General features: G+C 45.9%; 1 long non-coding RNA gene across 1 annotated transcript in view; it reads right to left on the reverse strand.

Annotated features, from left to right (window-relative positions):
• Nucleotides 1–16,966, reverse strand: part of LOC142827997 (uncharacterized) — a 222,580-nt gene that overhangs the window by 20,034 nt on the left and 185,580 nt on the right. Inside the window, exon 6 of the long non-coding RNA XR_012902861.1 lies at nt 5,674–5,770. This is a non-coding gene — a long non-coding RNA (uncharacterized LOC142827997). The remainder of the gene's footprint in view (nt 1–5,673; nt 5,771–16,966) is intronic.

Consider the following 16,966-nt stretch of genomic DNA (forward strand, 5'->3'; position numbering starts at 1 on the left):
ATTTATGGAATGGACAGTACAATGAGGTTGCCTACAATGGCATATGGTCCATCCATGTCCACAGTTATTTAATAATCTTTCCAGATATTTTTAATGGCTGGAGATGGGCCACTAGATGGGGAGAGCCCTAAATTGCTACAGAAAATTCTTTCCCAGATGAGTCTCACCCACATGTTCAGGGTCTCTATCTTGGGGTCAGGAAGGAATTTTCTCCCAGGTCAGATTGCCAAGGACCCTGGGGGGTTTTGGCTTTCCTCAGCACTGTGTGGCATGGGTCACTTGCTGGTTTAATCTAGAGTCAATGATGGGCTCTCTGTAAAGTGAAGCTTTTAAATCAAGATTTGAGGACTTTAGTAACTCAGCCACAGGTTACGGGCCTGCTACAGGACTGGATGGGCGAGGTTCTGTGGCCTGTGATATGTAGGAGGTCAGACTGGATAATCATGATGATCCCTTCTAGCCTTAAAGTCTATGAGTCTAAGGCTGACTATCATAGGTCTTCTCTCGTTTCATTCAGGGAGAAGATAGCAAGAACCAGAACCTGGTTGCCTGGTAGGGGTGAAAACTTAAATCTTCAAAAGTGACTAGTAAATTGAGTGTGTCTGTTTTTCACTGCCTAACTTTACTGTATAAGGGCCTGATTTTTAGAAAGAAGGTTCTTAACATGTCCTGGAGATCCAGCCCCCAGAGTGTGTCTCAAAAGTTAGACACCCAGAATCAATGAGTCTCTTTGGAAAAGGTAAGCCAAAAATGGGTCCCTCTCTGTCATCTATCTAGGTTCTTCTAATGGGAGTAATGATTCCTGTTGAACCTGCTGCTCCCTGTGGACATGGCTAAATGAGAGCTAGCCTAAGAAGGGAAGTGTTCAGCCCCTCCCCCCCTCTGGCCTCACCTCTGGCAGGCTCATGAATTTCTATTTAAGTGCCGTGGTATTGTCCAGCTTGTCTCATTTGTGTGATGGATGAGGATGAAAAGACCTGAACTCAATTCCAATGCCCTCAATAAAAACATTATTAAAATCGTTCACCTTCTGCAGCACAGCTCCAGCTGCTCCTTGACATCAGAGGCTCGCATGAATAATAACCATAGTTACACTAGCTAGATTTAATATTTATACGAGATACTAACCCTGCTGCTTCAGGGCACAACCACTACCAGCTGCTTGGGGTTAGAAGGTTCCCTTATGAACAGATTACTCCATAATTACCCAGTATGGGGGTTTCTTGCAACATCCTCTGAAGCACCTGCTTTACCACCTCTCCTTCTGTGGCCTTGCCTCTTTCCTCCCTCTTGTATTCTTTTCCAGTCAGCTCTCAGCCCCTCAGTGCTGCAGACCCTTGTCTATGCCTTCCTTCCCTTTCTCAGACTGACATCCCCTCCCAGTGCCCTGCTTTCTCTCTAGCAACCCCTGCTCATCCTAGTCTTTTTCTGGTCACTGTTTGTCCTCCCTTGCTGCCTTTTCCATAGGCAGTGTGCTTGTAGGTGTGCTCGTCCCAAACATTAGAGAGACAAGGTGGGGGTAGAAGTGTCTTTGGGCCCAGCTCAGGCGGTGAGAGAGATGTGCTCTCGAGCCTACACAGGGCTCCCTTTCAGGTCTTGCCCTTTTGCCTCTCCAAGACATTGCCTGCCCAGCCCCTTCTGTTCCTTTCAGCCTGTCTTCATTCCCTTTCCCCAAATCCCATTTCTCTGCTTACCAAAGGGAAATCTGCTTTTGGAATGCCAGGCACTGGAGAAATGGCTTGGTTCCATGACCGGGATTGCACATGTAGTCACAACTAAACTGCAAGGAGTTGTGGCCCCTGGTCAATTCCATTTCGGGCATCTCTATTCCATGGACAAACCACATGAATGAATCTTCATGTACATAAAAGCCTGTGACAGTTGTTCCAAGTAGCAGACTATGGCCCAGCCATCCCTATATGTATGTAATGTGGCAGATGCACTAACACCCCTCCCTCATCATATGTTAACTCAACGAGTAGCTTGAACTCCTCCATAAAAACTGAGCCATCCTTGACTTCTCATATCCCCCTTTAAAATCCCAGCTGTGCTGGCCTTCAAATCTTCTCACTAAAGAACAGCTATCTTAAAGAATGTAGTCATCCACCTTGAACTAAAAATATTAATCACCTTATAATGCTGCCACAGCACATCCTCTTGTTTCATCCACCACTGCCAAACATCCTCTAGGAACCCTTTTTTATAGGAATCAATTGTGATCACTGTCAGAGACTGACAGGAATTTTGATCAGATGTTCCATAAGGCTTATCCAGTCTGGGTCCTTAGCTATTTTAAATGAGATAACCCTATTTTAGAACAGAAGAATCAGGATGAATTGCTATATTTGGATTTGGGTCTAGATCTGAACTATGAGTAGAAGGTTTGGATCTGGGGTTTCGGTTTAGTCCATTAGAACCAGATGCAAATTCAGATGCAGGTTCAGATTCTGCAGGGTTGTTGGGATTGAGGGGTTTGACAGCAGCTTATCCCTACATTTCAGGGTAAAGGTTTCTTAGCTGCACAGTTAGTGCCAAGGTGCTCAAATGCAAGTGCCTGGAAAAAACAACCTCCACTTTGGAAGAAACCATCTATTATACAAGTGCAAAATAGGAAATGACTGCCTAGGAAGGAGCATTGAGGAAAGGGATCTAGAAGTCATAATGGACCACAAGCTAAATATGAGACAACAGTGTAACATTGTTGCAAAAAAACCAAAACCCATAATTCCGGGATGTATTACTTGTAAGCAAGACATGAGAAGCAATTCTGCTCAACTCTGCGCTGATTAGGCCTCAACTCGAGTATTGCATCCAGTTCTGGGCACCACATTTCAGGAAAGACGTTGACAAAGGAACAACAAAAATGATTAAAGGTCTTGAGAACATCACTTATGAGGGAAGATTAAAAGAGTTGGTTTTGTTTAGTTTGGAAAAGAGAAGACTAAGGGGACATTATAGCAGTTTTCATGTATTTAAAAGGATGTTACAAGGAGAAGGGAGAAATATTATTCTCTTCGAACTCTGATGACAGGACAAGAAGCAATGGGCTTAAACTGCAGCAAGGGAGGTTCAGGCTGGACATTCGGAAAAGCTTCTTGACTGTCAGGGTGGTTAAACATTGGAATAAATTGCCTAGGAAGGTTGTGGAATCTCCATCATTGGAGGTTTTTAAGAGCAGATTAGAGAAACATCTGTCAGAGATGGTATAGATGGTACTTGGTCCTGCCATGGGTGCAGGGGACTGGACTTGATGACTGCTCAAAGTCCATTCCTGTTCTATGAGTCTATGGATAGGAAAGAGGCAGAAGACAGAATGACTGGAAAAGGAGAAAATACTGGTGGTTTTTTGACCCATGCTCCAAATGAACACAGATCTGTGATGCTAGTGTGATCTAACGTTGGAGACAGCACACATAATACCCTTCACTCCCTGGTGCACTGTAGGAGGTGCAGAGGGGTCTGTGTGATCTGCTGAGAAATATTACAGCCAGAAGTTACACAACAGGATTTCATTTGGGCATGTGTAGTCCAAAGGCCCTGAGACTAGGCTGCCTCTCAGGACGCGACGTTCCCATTTCAAGGCAGGGGACATGATAATGAATATTAAACAAAGAAAATGCAGCCATGTCCAGTGCCTCTGAACATATACAATACTTCTAAAGCCATAGAGCCTGTGGCTTCTGTCATTGGACTTTATCTGCTCCTATCTTGCCCCTTTCCCTTCTCTTTAATCTCTCCCCTGCCAAAGCAGGGGACTAGAACAAAGCAGACTGGGGACTTACGTCTGTTGCTCGCCTATATATTTTAACTATCTCACTTTTGCTTTTTTCTCCCTGCACACCCGCCCACAATGATGATTAGCAGTAGCCACAAAAATGAAATAGCTGATGGTCAATGCAGCAATCTTCTGTATATTTCCAATGTATGATGAGGTCTTGGAGTAAGCCTGGTAGATTACATGATCATACACTACAATGATGGGTGCTCTGTAAGAGGACCAGATCCAAAGCCTTTTAAGACCAATAGAAATCTTTCCATTAGCTTCCAGGGGCTTTGGATCAGGCAATAGATACAAAACTTAGAAGGATATGTAGGTATTCATAGTATCTGTGATAGGTAGATAAAATGGAGAACCACATTCTAAATGTGGCCACTATCTCATCTGACTGATCCAGGATTAATGGTGAGTGGCAGAAGTGAGGGGCAGGAATTACACTGAAACATTTTATGTCACTGCCCATTGGCTTGTGCTGAGCAAAAGTTCCAGAGATCCTGCATTATGCACTTCTACCTTCCTGCGGTAACTTCTCATTTAGTGCTATGAGAAGACTGAAAATGCATAGGTAAAGTGACACACACAGGCTAATGACACTTTTATGCAGAAAGCCTTCCTGATTCATTTAAACAACATCCCTGAAATCTCAGAGGGTTGGAATTTGAAATCCTCCCTTGACTAGAACTCTGTATCTGTAGCCAACAAACCCAGCAGCAAGTATCACTGGGGTTTATTGGTGTGACTCAGCGTAGATGAACTTGGTACTCAAGATTGTGTGTGTATTCTGAGGTCAGTCCATATCATCGGTGCCCAAGGTTACCAGTCCTGACAACATCAGACTAGGGTTACCTGTGTAGTGCAACCCAGTCATATTTGTATCTGTGAGTGAGGACCTGACTTTTATTGATAAAAACATGGCTCCATTGATGTTCCCTCTAATCTTTTCCATCTATGTGTGGATTGTTTCCATCCATTTATTCCAAGCAGAATAAATTTGATGTGCATGTGTGAATTGCACCATCAATAGAAACACAAAACAGAGCTGTGGGCACTCTGATACTCTGCTGGGTAGCATTTTAATTTTTCCTTACTGACCACCCAAGCACCCACTTTACAGAGAACCTGAGCCCCATCTAAAAATAATCCTATATGCAGACACAAAAAAATGAGTGAATTTCTCAGACAAAGGTGTTTTAACTTCTGCTGTAGGACATAAGCCTAGTTTCCCATTATACAAGGATTTCCAGCAATCCTCACCAATACCTTATAAATATGACATCGTATGGTGCAGGCTGAAGTAGAGAGAACAGATTGGCCCATGCAATTGGCAACAGTATTAGATGTTTTAGCATGAATAACTAGGACGAAACACAAGTAATCGGCGTTAGAGCTGAGAGCATTCCATGAAAATATTTGCAGTACAGTAGAACCTCAGTTTTATGAATGTCATTCTTACAAACAACCAATTTATACAAACCATTTTTCCCTAATGGATTAAAAAAAACACATAATGAAAGTGAGGTCAATGAAGAACAAATTGATGTCCCGTCCCATCTTTGAGTCTTTGACGCATTAGAAATCACATTGCAGTCATTAGAAGGACAGGAAGAAAACTATGCAGTGCACTATACTGTGACTGATGCACTAGCCCTGCTGGAATGTCGAGCTGTTCAGTTTGAAGAACTTTTTCATTTTATGAACTCCTCATTTTGTAAAACAGAGGCTGACCTGTACGGAAAACTTTCCCTTTCCACATGGGGAACCTTTTGAAATGTTTCACACACACACACACACACACACACACACACACACACACACACACACACACACACACACACACAATCAGGAGGAGAGCCCCACTCCTCCAGAGTTAATAGCCTAGCACTGAGGGCTCTCACCTAGGTTGTGGGAGATGCAGATTCAAGTCTGTACTCTGAACTGAAAAAGTCCTGTCCAGCGTTCCTCAGCACTGCTTCAGTGCAGGTGTAGAGACACCTAAAGTATGAAAGACAAAGGTTTTTCCACGAATGGCATTATCTTACAGTTCTGTTTGCATATAACAGCAGATGTGGACTGTGAATAACCCACAATACTGGCAAAAAAATTATCTTGACAAAATTTCAGCCTGGACGATGAGTTCATATTTTGAAGCTGCAAAAAGCTAGGAAAACTTGAATTCTAGAAAAATTAAAAGTTTGAAATTTAACATCCTTCTCAGAACTCAGGAGAGCCATGGACACCATCGCCCAGCCTTTGTGGAAAGACAACTGTGTGATTTTTCCACAATGATGTTTAAACAAGCAACATTTAGGAGAAGGATTGGGGTGGGTGATGATCTATCTTTGCCACAGTGGCTGACCCAGTGCACTGAAGACTGAGCCAGTACAGAATGGTTTTAATCAATCTGATGTCCACCCCGCTTCTCCCATTGCTCAGGTGCAGGGTTGCCTGATTCTGCTGGTTTCTGTCTGTGTCATTTTTTCCTACTGATATTGCTAAATTGACATGAACGTAAAGCACGGGTATGTGAGGTGAGCTGAGGGCTGATTGCATGCAACACTGACTGCTGTGCACTTTCTCTGCAGCCAGTCAAAGTGCTGCTATGGTTCAATTGGGCATACCCTGCAAATTCTAGGTACACAAGCACAGTTAGCAACACTACCTTATCCCAGGACACCGTCTTGGTTAGGGCAATCTTGCCCACTGAGCTGAAGGAGGGCCACTCATGCGGCCCAGTCACTAGCCTCGGTTGCCTATTGTGACATAGATTGTGGCCCCAATTCAGCAAAGTCCCTTCATTGGGACCCAAACACACACTTAAGCGTTTTGCTGAATGCCCTGAACAAGGCAGTCCCTGGGGACTGTAGCAAGGAATACCAATTGCGACAACAGTCCAATACCTCATTAAGTCTGTTAATGATAAGCCTGAATATTGGCATTTGATAACTTGAGTGGTCTCCGATATTTTGTCTTGTGGGCAACAGAAGAGTAGTGGGGTTTTTTTGTTCATTTTATCCTTGAACCTTTTAAGTTTTGCAATCATTCCCTTGCTTGTGATTTCCTGTTGATTTAGGGATATAACCAACTTCTAATGTTAAGGTGTCCTTTGTGCTACAAGTCTGAGAACCTCTCCAAAAGAACAAGCTCAGTCATGACCCTGTGAGGAGCAGACTGTCTTTCCTGGATGCTTAATTTGGCAGATGACTTCTGTACTTCTACGTGTTTAAGGATCACGTAGCAGCTCACTTTCACCTTTGGGACCTGTGATTTGACTTACTTAAAATATGGAATGAGATATGGGGCACTCATCCTCTCTCATGGTGGTTGGGAGTTACCCACGTTTACAAAAAACTTCTCAGTGAGTGCCTTAACTGTGCATGTTAATGTATACTTTTAGAAGTGGGAATGCCGTTGTGCCATGTGCCCTTTAATTATGAAACCAAGGACACTGATTCATTGAGGGGAAAGGGTAATTGATTATATATGTTGCACAACACACATAATGTTGCACAACACACATAATGTTGCACAACACACATATATATCTGGCTTATGTATTGATGACTGGGAAATGAATGCATATGGTGATCTGTTGCTCCGATGGTACATAATATTGATGATGGGATTTTTGTACTTGTTTGTATTATCTTTATTTATGCAGTTTGTTGCAATTGGAAGGTGCACAGCAAGCTGAGTTTGTATGCAGTGTGGAACCAGCATGGAGTTTATTTGCACTGGAGGTTGTGAGGATTTAAACTTGGGATGATTTGACATTCTGTGATCCATTAAAACATGTCTGGGTGCTTCAGATAAGGGTTGCATAAGGCGTGAGCTTGTCAGTCCTGTGGGATAGTCTTCTAGCCTTGGTGGTGTACATATCTCGCTCTGTAGATCACTTTTGCTCTCGCATTCCTTTTCCAGAAAAATTCCCATCCAGAAAAGCGATGGAGCAAATAGTCATCACTTAGGCTTTTCTGGAAGAGGCAATGCAAATAAAGCACTGATTAGCATTTTGTCATGCTCATTTGCATAATCCATTCTGAGCCGTTTTTATGCAAGGGGTTTTTGTGCAAAAACAAGCAGTGTGGCTGTGGCTGTTTTGACAAAAACCTCTTTTTGCGCAAGATCCTTATGCCTCCCATGGCATGCGCCTCCCTTGCGCAAAAACAGCTCGGAATAGATTATGCAAATGAAGCACGACAAAATACTAATAAGCACTTCATTTGCATTGCCTCTTCCGGCAAATGCCGTAGTGTAGACAAAGCCCCAGAGCAAGGTGAGTAACCACACTAACAAATCTGTTATTTTGAAATAATGGGCTTGTTATTTTGAAATAATAACTCCTGCTTGTGAAGAGGAATAATTTTATTTTGAAATAGTTATTTTGGGAGTTATTATTGTGAAATAACTTATTTCAAAATAACCTGGTACTGTAGACATAGCCTTACAGTGCATTGGCCTAAAATGGCAGCTGAGTACGTCTCCTCCCACAGAACATTTGACTCTTCCGTGCTTGTAAAGCGCTCTGAGGGTACATCTACACTACAATGTTAATTCGAACTAACTTAGTTCGAATTAGTTAATTCGAACTAAGCTAATTCGAACTAACAGATCTAGACTAAAAAACTAGTTCGAATTAGCGTTTTGCTAATTCGAACTAGCATGTCCACACAGAGTGGACCCTGAACCAGGCTTAAGGATGGCCGGAAGCAGTGCCGGCAGGGCATCAGAGGAGGACTTAGAGCATGGAGATGCTGTCTCAGGCTAGCCGAGGGCTGTGCTTAAAGGGTCCCGACCCCCACCCCGGACAGACAGTTCTCAGGGGTGCCCCGCTTACAAAGCAGTCCTGGCTTGGAGTGCCCGGACTACCCACACTGGGCACATCACAGCACTCGGCCATCAGACCGGCTGCACTTGCCGCAGGCTGCCATCTGGGGAGAGGGGGCAATTGGGGGGCTGCAGGAGAGCTTCCACTCCCAGAAGCCCGCAGAGCCAGCCCAGTCCTCCCCATAGGGGGCTCGTGCCCCATTCCTCCCTCACCTCCTTCCACTTACCCTTCCCTAGCCCCCCTTCCTGATGTACAAAATAAAGGACAATTGTGTTCAAAAATGGAATCTGTCTTTATTGAACAAAACTGGGGGAGACTGGGAAAAGAAGGTGGGAGAGGGGAAGAGAGAGGCTGGGAGAGGGGAGGGCAACTAAAATGATCAGGGGTTGGGAACAGGTCCCATATGAAGAGAGGCTAAAGAGACTGGGACTTTTCAGCTTAAAAAAGAGGAGACGGGGGTGGGGACAGGATAGAGGTCTCTAAAAGCAGGAGTTGGGTGGAGAGGGTGCATACAGAAAAGTTCTTCATTAGTTCCCATAATAGAAGGACTAGAGGACACCAAAGGAAAGGAATGGGTAGCAGGCTTCAAACTAGTAACAGAAAGTTGTTCTTCACAAAGCAAAGAGTCAACCTGTGGAACTCCTTGCTGCAGGAGGCTGTGAAGGCTACAACTAGAACAGAGTTTAAAGGGAAGTGAGATCAAGTCATGGAGGTTGGGTCCATGGAGTGCTATTAGCCAGGGGGTAGGAGTGGTGTCCCTGCCCAAGGTTTGTGGAAGACTGGAGAGGGATGGCACGAGACAAATGGCTTGGTCACTGTCGTTGGTCCATCCCCTCCAGGATCCATAGGGTTGGCCGCTGTCAGCAGACAGGTTACTGGGCTAGATGGACCTTTGGTGTGACTGACCCAGTATGGCCATTGTAAGCTCAGGGCTCAGGGTCGGGGGTCTCAGTGGACCACCTTGATTTTCATGCACACCTGCTCCTGGGTGGCCAGGCTGGCAGCTCTCCTGCCCTAGACGGCCACTTTCCTGTGCCTAGTGCGGAGGTCGTGGACGAGGTCCACGATGTCCGCACTAGCCCAGGCTGGTGCCCGCCTCTTGCGGTCCCAGGCAACTCCCGGGAGCTGCCAGCCTGGTCCCGGGAAGAGGGGGAGGGCTGGGGGGCATCGGGTGGGTAGCTCGATCCGTGCCAGGTGCAGGGTCTGCTGGCTGGGTGCTGGCAGGCTTGCACCTGGCACGGGCACCGTAGCCAGCCCGTGCCCCTTTAAGGGGTCCGGGGCCGGGAGGGGGGCAGACGAGTTTCCCTGGTGTTGGCCAGAGTGGCCACCAGGGAAAGCTGGGAAGGGCTACACACCCCTTAATTCAAACTAGCTAGTTCGAACTAGGCTTAATCCTCATAAAATGAGGTTTTCCTAGTTCGAACTAAGCGCTCCGCTAGTTCGAATTAAATTCGAACTAGCGGAGCGCTAGTGTAGCGCCTATTAAAGTTAGTTCGAACTAACGTCCGTTAGTTCGAACTAACTTTGTAGTGTAGACATACCCTGAGATCCCAGGGTAAAGAGTACGGCCCAAAGCAATGTGCAGTGGTGAAATTAACCTTGTGCAAACAGGCAACACAATGCCAAGCCACCACTTTAAATAGGGCTGGGGCTGGATCCGGCCTGCCTAACACTTTGATGGACTGCATCTGGCCGCTTTCCATTTATATCCTGCTTCTCGTGCCACCAAATTTCCAAATTTCAGGCTGCAGGATGCTATTTAAATGGTTCCTGGCTACTGGTCCTGGTGCAGCCCTGGCAAGAGTCGGAGCCTCGAGCCCTTTGCTATGTATTTACTTCAAAGTCTCCTGCCCCAGACAGCCCTCAGCCCCACCCTTTCCACCCCAAGCCCTGCCCCTTCCAAGGGTGGAGCTGGCCCATGACCACGTACCAAAATTATACCCCACCCCTGACCTAGATGGTGCCAGAGATGCATATCACCCTATGTCCTTTTTTTCTTTTTTGGCCAATGCAGTTAGAAAATTGACCCAAAGCAATGTCCTGTGACATTCTTCCGGTACTAGAACTAAATCAACATCAGCCTCGTTACCTCAATAACATTTCGCCTAGTACATTACCCAAATCGCTTTGCTAGGAGACTTACCTTCTAGACAAAGAACAATACAGTCCCAAATATTACAGTCGCAAAAGAAGACCTTTGAAGAACCCATCTCTTTATCAGGGCATTGAAAAACAAAGCCGCACAAGGTTAGACGAGATGGCCACAATGTACTTGGTAAGATAGTGTAATTAAATTCAGTGCTATAGATGTCAGCGAGGGAAGCTATCACAATAAAGTCAGGTCCAGGAGTGGATGAGATCAGTCAATCAAGCAATAAAAATAATCTTAATTACAAAGGAAAGGGGAAATCAAACTGAGAGTTACTGTACACAAGAGAGGATGCCAGCAAGATAGTTTCTGGATAGAAACCAGTATCTTGCACTGTGTTGTGTTAGGAAATCAATAGCTCTTTTAAGCCTGGTTCTTTCGCAATGATAATAAAATGGATCCTTTTGCGTTCAAGCGCCCATCATTTCAGGGTAGGTTTAAAATACTTTTTCCAAAACTGAAATGATCTGAATGACAATAGGCTGTTTCTTCTATGAGACTAAATAAAAGGCATCAGTCCAAATTAATCTCTGCTATAAACCCAGTGAAATTGGTTACACTATAATACTCTTGCAACAATTCCGGGCTAGTCCCTATAATCTATGTTGGTTTTAGTTTTCCATTCTTTGGCTTCTATCCTAATACAGTAACTATCATTCTGTGAGCTTCTGAACTCATATTTGCTTAAGGTTCCATTAATCTTTTTAAACACCACAAAAACCAATACTTAGCACGAAAAAGAGTCATTCCACCTGATTATTTTTAATCTGGGTACTAAATATCCTTGGGAGGAAAAAAGCATGTTTATGTCATAGACTGGGAAGGGGGGCAATAAATCTCATCATTGCAGAAAGCCAGGCTAAAAACTAATGATCACCTTTATCATTTATTATCACTAACCATTTCTTATTTTTACTTTCCCATCATTAGCACGCACTCTGAATCTCAGGAACACCAGGCAAAATCCTGATGTCCTTAGCTCAAAGTCTCATTGAAGGTAATAGGAACTGCCTGAGTAGTGCTCAAGTAAAGAAATAAGGATGTTGGCGTATGGACCACCACCATTTTGGCCCATTTCCATTTGGCAATCATTGGCCTTTTGTTCCATGCATTTCCAGTGGAGTTTAAATCAACAGGCATATTTCAGGTTACTGCCTTGACTGTGGCCTATTACTGTTGCACGGGTTTGCTGTTAGCACGACTCTGTGCACTATGGTAACATGGGGAGAAATCTTGACCCTGGGTGTCTCCACAGTCTATGATTGTGAGGTGAAATGGGTTCCAGAGGCACTTATCCAGGGTGTACTTATCATGCAGCTGATCCTCTCTGCCCTCCCAAGCTCCATGCCAGCATCAGGAGCAGTAGACGAGGCTCCACCATCTGGTTCCCCTCTGTGATTTGAGGAGATCCTCTCTGGTGTTCAGACAGATCTGTGGGGCTGGAGAGACTGGATGAACCAAGGGGCTGGAAGAGAATTATCTTGACTAATGGATCTGATGGCAAGGCAGCCCACAGAATCAAAGACCCTTCCCTATCTCACAGGGAAGTGGGGCTGGGAAAAGAGAAATCCCCCAGCTTTATGCACTGTCCATCACCAATATTAGTGTGGTCACCACCCAAGGTCTTACAACACACTGAGAAGTCCTGCTTTCATATGCTACCCTATTCCAAAACAGATACTTTCAGTGTTCCTCTGGGTCCTGAGAGATGCCCTCCTACAAGTGGTCCTGTATGGGGAGGTCCCTCTTCTGTTATTCCTGAGCCAGGAAAAGCTGTTTGATTGTCATTATCTTGTTACGGTGGGATAGAAGAACACTCTCTGTTCATTCTGCCTTTTCCATTGCTATTGTTTGCAGCAGGTTTTGTTTTCAATATGAAACCTGTCCAAGTTCTTGCCACTGGGTTGTTTTTGTTTTTGGTGGAAGGGGGAGGGAGCCTTTTCTTCTAGTAGTTGATGTTTGTTGAGAAAAAATGGCTTTGCAATGTTGTGTTTGGCTGTCAGCTAACATTATTCACTTTCAATGTACGTTAAGGGTGGGCAGCCTGTGGTTCCATGTGTGGCCCATGAGACATTTTGTTTGCCATTGCCCATGCCCAGGGTTGCCAGATTCTGCTAGTTTCTATACACATCATTTTTTTCTACTGATTTTACTAAAGCGACACACACATAAAGCAAGGGTACATGAAGTGAGGTGTGGGCTGTTTGCACACGGCACTGACTGTGAGAGCCCTGAGCTCCCTCTGCATCTAATCAAAGTGCTGCTACTGTTCAATTGGCACAACCTGCAAATTCTAGGTATGCAAGTGCAATTAACAAAACTACCCAACCTGGGAGACTGTCTTAGGACAATCTTGCAGCCCACAGATGAAAAAGGGCTACTCATGTGGCCTGCTCACTAGCCTAGGTTACCCATGCTGTACATGTTTTAAGAAAGCCTCAACTCCTGCTAAATTTAAATAGTTAAAAAAAAGTCAACTCTCCCAAAGTAAACCTCTTATAGAAATATCCATAGAAACTCACTCAAGAAATTCCTCTGTGGAACATCCCTCAGTTCAGCTGATCTGAGAATCCAGAACTAATGCTTTGACATGAAAGAACAGGTCATTTGTCCATCTGAGCTGGGAACCTATCTGAGTCCTACAGTAGATGTATGAGACGAAAGTGCAGTCTTTCATTACAGCATCACAAGGGGAAATTTCTTCCTCACTTTCAATGTATACGCAGCTCGTGACCTGAAGCACAGGATAGATAGTCCTTGAAATCTCCTCCTGCACCTTGAAAGTGTAAGTGCTACATCAGTATTAATATTAATATAATGGAAGATGTTACTCTTATTCAGTAGAATCCACTGCTGGAGAGGCACCAAGGATTAATTTGATTCCCCCAGCTAATCATTCTTTCAATCTAAACTATTTGCCTCCATAACGTTCTGCAACACTGAGCAGAAACAGTATTTCCTTTTAACCTTCTAAAATCTGTTCTCTGTTAACAGTGAATTTCCCCTTGTTTGTGTTTTATAGGAAAGGGAAAATAGGACAGCCCTATCTGTGCTGTCATGTCCATGTCTCTCTCCCAGTATCTCTTCCAAACTTTAATTGTCCTAGTTCTTTTAATTTTGCCCTATATAGACCCCTTCCCCACTCATACCTCGAAGCATTTTCATTGCACATTGTTAGACATTCCCAGGGTCTGCTGCTCACAGTGTCCTTTTAGAAGTGCACAGAGCAGCAGGGCTGGATTAGCTCTTCTGGTGGACCAGGACTATTAGCTTTGATGGAGCACCCTAGGCTCTGAGATGGGGCCAAATATTAGAGGTTCAAAGTGTGAGAGAGCACTGCAGGTTGAGGCCGAGTGTGGGTAGGGGGGTGAGGACTCTGACTAGGGCTACGAGCTCTGGGGTGGGGTTGGGGATGAGGCATTCAACATGCAAGGGGGGGTTCAGGGTTGGCATACAGTGTCTCAGATGGAAATACACAGGGTGAGGGAGGGGCTGTGGGCTCTGGGTGAGAGTTGGGCTGTGGGAGGGGGATTATGGCTGGGACAGGGAATCGGATGTGGTGCACTAAGATGGGGCAGCTCCACTTCGGTGTGGAGGAAGCAGATGTCTAAGCATGGACCACACTACCCTGTATTCAAATGCAAGCCAATGGGATCTTGCAGGAGTAGAACCTGCAAGCAAAAGCAAAGCATGGACGCACCTCCAGCTCAGTCGGGGAGGCAACACCATGCAGATCCAAATCCTGCACCCCCTTAGCCCTCAAACACAGCAGATGTAGTGTCCGCAGTTTGGGGCCCGGAGCCAATGGGGCCTCACAAACAGATCTACATTTTTGGAGGCCGAGATATCTTTTTGCATCCCTCCCCTTTAGCCTGCAGCCCTTTCCACCAGACAGTTTGAAAAGAGAGAGACTGGGGTGGATCCCCTGCCAGGGGAATGTTAGTGGAGCCTTGACACACTCCATCGTGCAGAAAGGTTTGCAAAGAAGCTGGTTGCACTACCATGGCACAGAGGGATTATCTCCTTTTCCTTCCAACCCTGGCTTCAGTTGATAAGTCTACCAGGTATTTTTATCCCCAACTGACATTGCCCAGAGGTTTCTGTCAGATGTGTGGCTGTTGACCAGAAGTCTGTAGGATGGATCTCCATGCTCACTCTACTTCTAAATGGCTCAGACAAATCAGATAGTAGTAGAGGCAAAGTAAGAGGGGCTGAATGAATCCGCCGCCCTGGCTGGGTTTGACATTCAACATTAACATGGGCGTCAGTTCAAAGAACAGCCAAGTTCTTCAAAGCTTCAGCTAAAGAACAGCCTATTCTAGCGAAGAATAAGGGATATGGGCATGACCAACAGAAACAGTCCAGGATTGAAATGGATGTTTTGAGGGAGTGCACTAGGGCCTGAGGCCTCCTGCTGGAGGCCTTGTGGTATTGCCGCACTCCACCACTAAAAAATAGCAAAGGTGAGGGCCTCCGAATGGCCTAGCGGACCATTTTTAACAAGAGTTACAATGTGTAGAAAAGGCATGTTCCGGTTTTACTATGTTTGCTGGTCAGAGTAAACCCTAAGAGTAACTTGTCTGTTGTTCAGTAAGTGCTGTTTCATTCTTTCTTTCCTTAATACTGATTATTAGTGGTGCGTACTCAAGGGACAATCTTCTGCCCTAGGTGCCATCTCAGCAACAGAGATGCATGCTTGCCCATTCCCTGTGCTCTTTTTCAAACCCTGTTAAAGTCCTAGCTTTCACCACATCCTCTTGAAAGGAGTTCCACAGATTGACCGTGCGCTGAGTGAAGAAAAACTTCCTTCTGTTTGTTTTAACCCTACTGCTGATTAATTTAATTTGGTGAGCCCTAGTTCTTACATCATGGGATGTAAATAACTTTTCCTTATTCACTTTTTCCACACGAGTCATAAATGTATAGACCTATATCATATCTCCCCTTAGTCTCCTCTTTTCTAAGCTGAAAAGTCCAAGTCTTTTTAATCCTTCATATGACGCCTGTTCCATACCCCTAATCATTTTTGTTGCCCTCTTGTGAACATTTTCTAATGCCAGCATATCAATATGTTCAGATTTTGTCCACTCTTTTTACATGATGTTGCTAACTGAGTATAACATTCCACTGTTTTTAACCCTTCTTTTTCCCTTTCATCTTTCACCTATCTAGAAGTTGAAAGCATAAGTTGCAGTTCAGTTTCTATATAACTTGGTGTGACGGGGTGGCCCCGCCCCGCACTCAAGCCCAGGGAAACTACCTGGTGCCGGGGGCAGAGAGGGCACCACCCACACAGCCTGACTGGGCATGCTCCCAGGGGAGCCAAAGTACAAGAGGCTACAGGCCTGCTCAGAAGGGATAGGCCGTGGCCAGAGCTGGAGCTAGCGCCCAACCGCCCGAGTCGCAGACTGAACGGCCAGAGAGGGAGCCACCAGCCCCACTGAACCTGCCACTGCCAGGCCCAAGCCGGGCTCGACCCCGACGACGGAGTCGCCGGCCAACCCCCCGTGACCCAGGCACTGGACCGGCCTTCGCCAACCCCGACGCGGGCTGGGGGAGAGCCACTACCGCCACCCGACTCGCGCCAACAGGTGGGGCCGCTACGGGCCGGGGGCAGGAAGCAACCCAGGGCAGGGAGCTGGAGAAGCCCCGGAGGGCTCAGTGCATTGCAGGGAGGAACCCCGCCGAGCCAGTGGTGGGAGCCTTCCGCCACTGATAGGGCCCTGGGTCGGGACCCGGTGCAGAGGGAGGGCCCGGGCCTCCCCCCCCCCCCCCCGCCCAGAACCTCGGCGAGTGGGGGCTCGGCTACAGGACTAGGCTGCAGAGCCTGCGTGCTAAGGGCTAGTCCGGGAGGCCATATTTCCCCTAACAAGGGGGCATTGCACTTGAGAACTAGACCCGAGTGGTCTGAATTATGCCTTGGATGTGGGCGGCAATCCCACGCGAGGGGGGAGCCCCCCGACACTTGGCTAACAGATTTGCTAAGGCAGTGTGAGTATTTTTCATTGGCTATTTAGGTTGCCAGTGGGTGTAAATGATCTGCAGTTCAGGGCCCTGAGCTAAGGGGGCCTCGCAAACAGATCTACATTTTTGGTAGCCAAGAGATCTATCGCATCCCTCCACCGTAGCCTGCAGCCCTTTCCATCAGACTGTTTGGGAAGAGAGAGGCTCAGGTGAACACTCCTCAAAATACAAGGAACAAAATCTGCATTGC

This window comes from Pelodiscus sinensis, chromosome 3, assembly GCF_049634645.1.
Source record: "Pelodiscus sinensis isolate JC-2024 chromosome 3, ASM4963464v1, whole genome shotgun sequence".
NCBI lineage: Eukaryota > Metazoa > Chordata > Testudines > Trionychidae > Pelodiscus > Pelodiscus sinensis.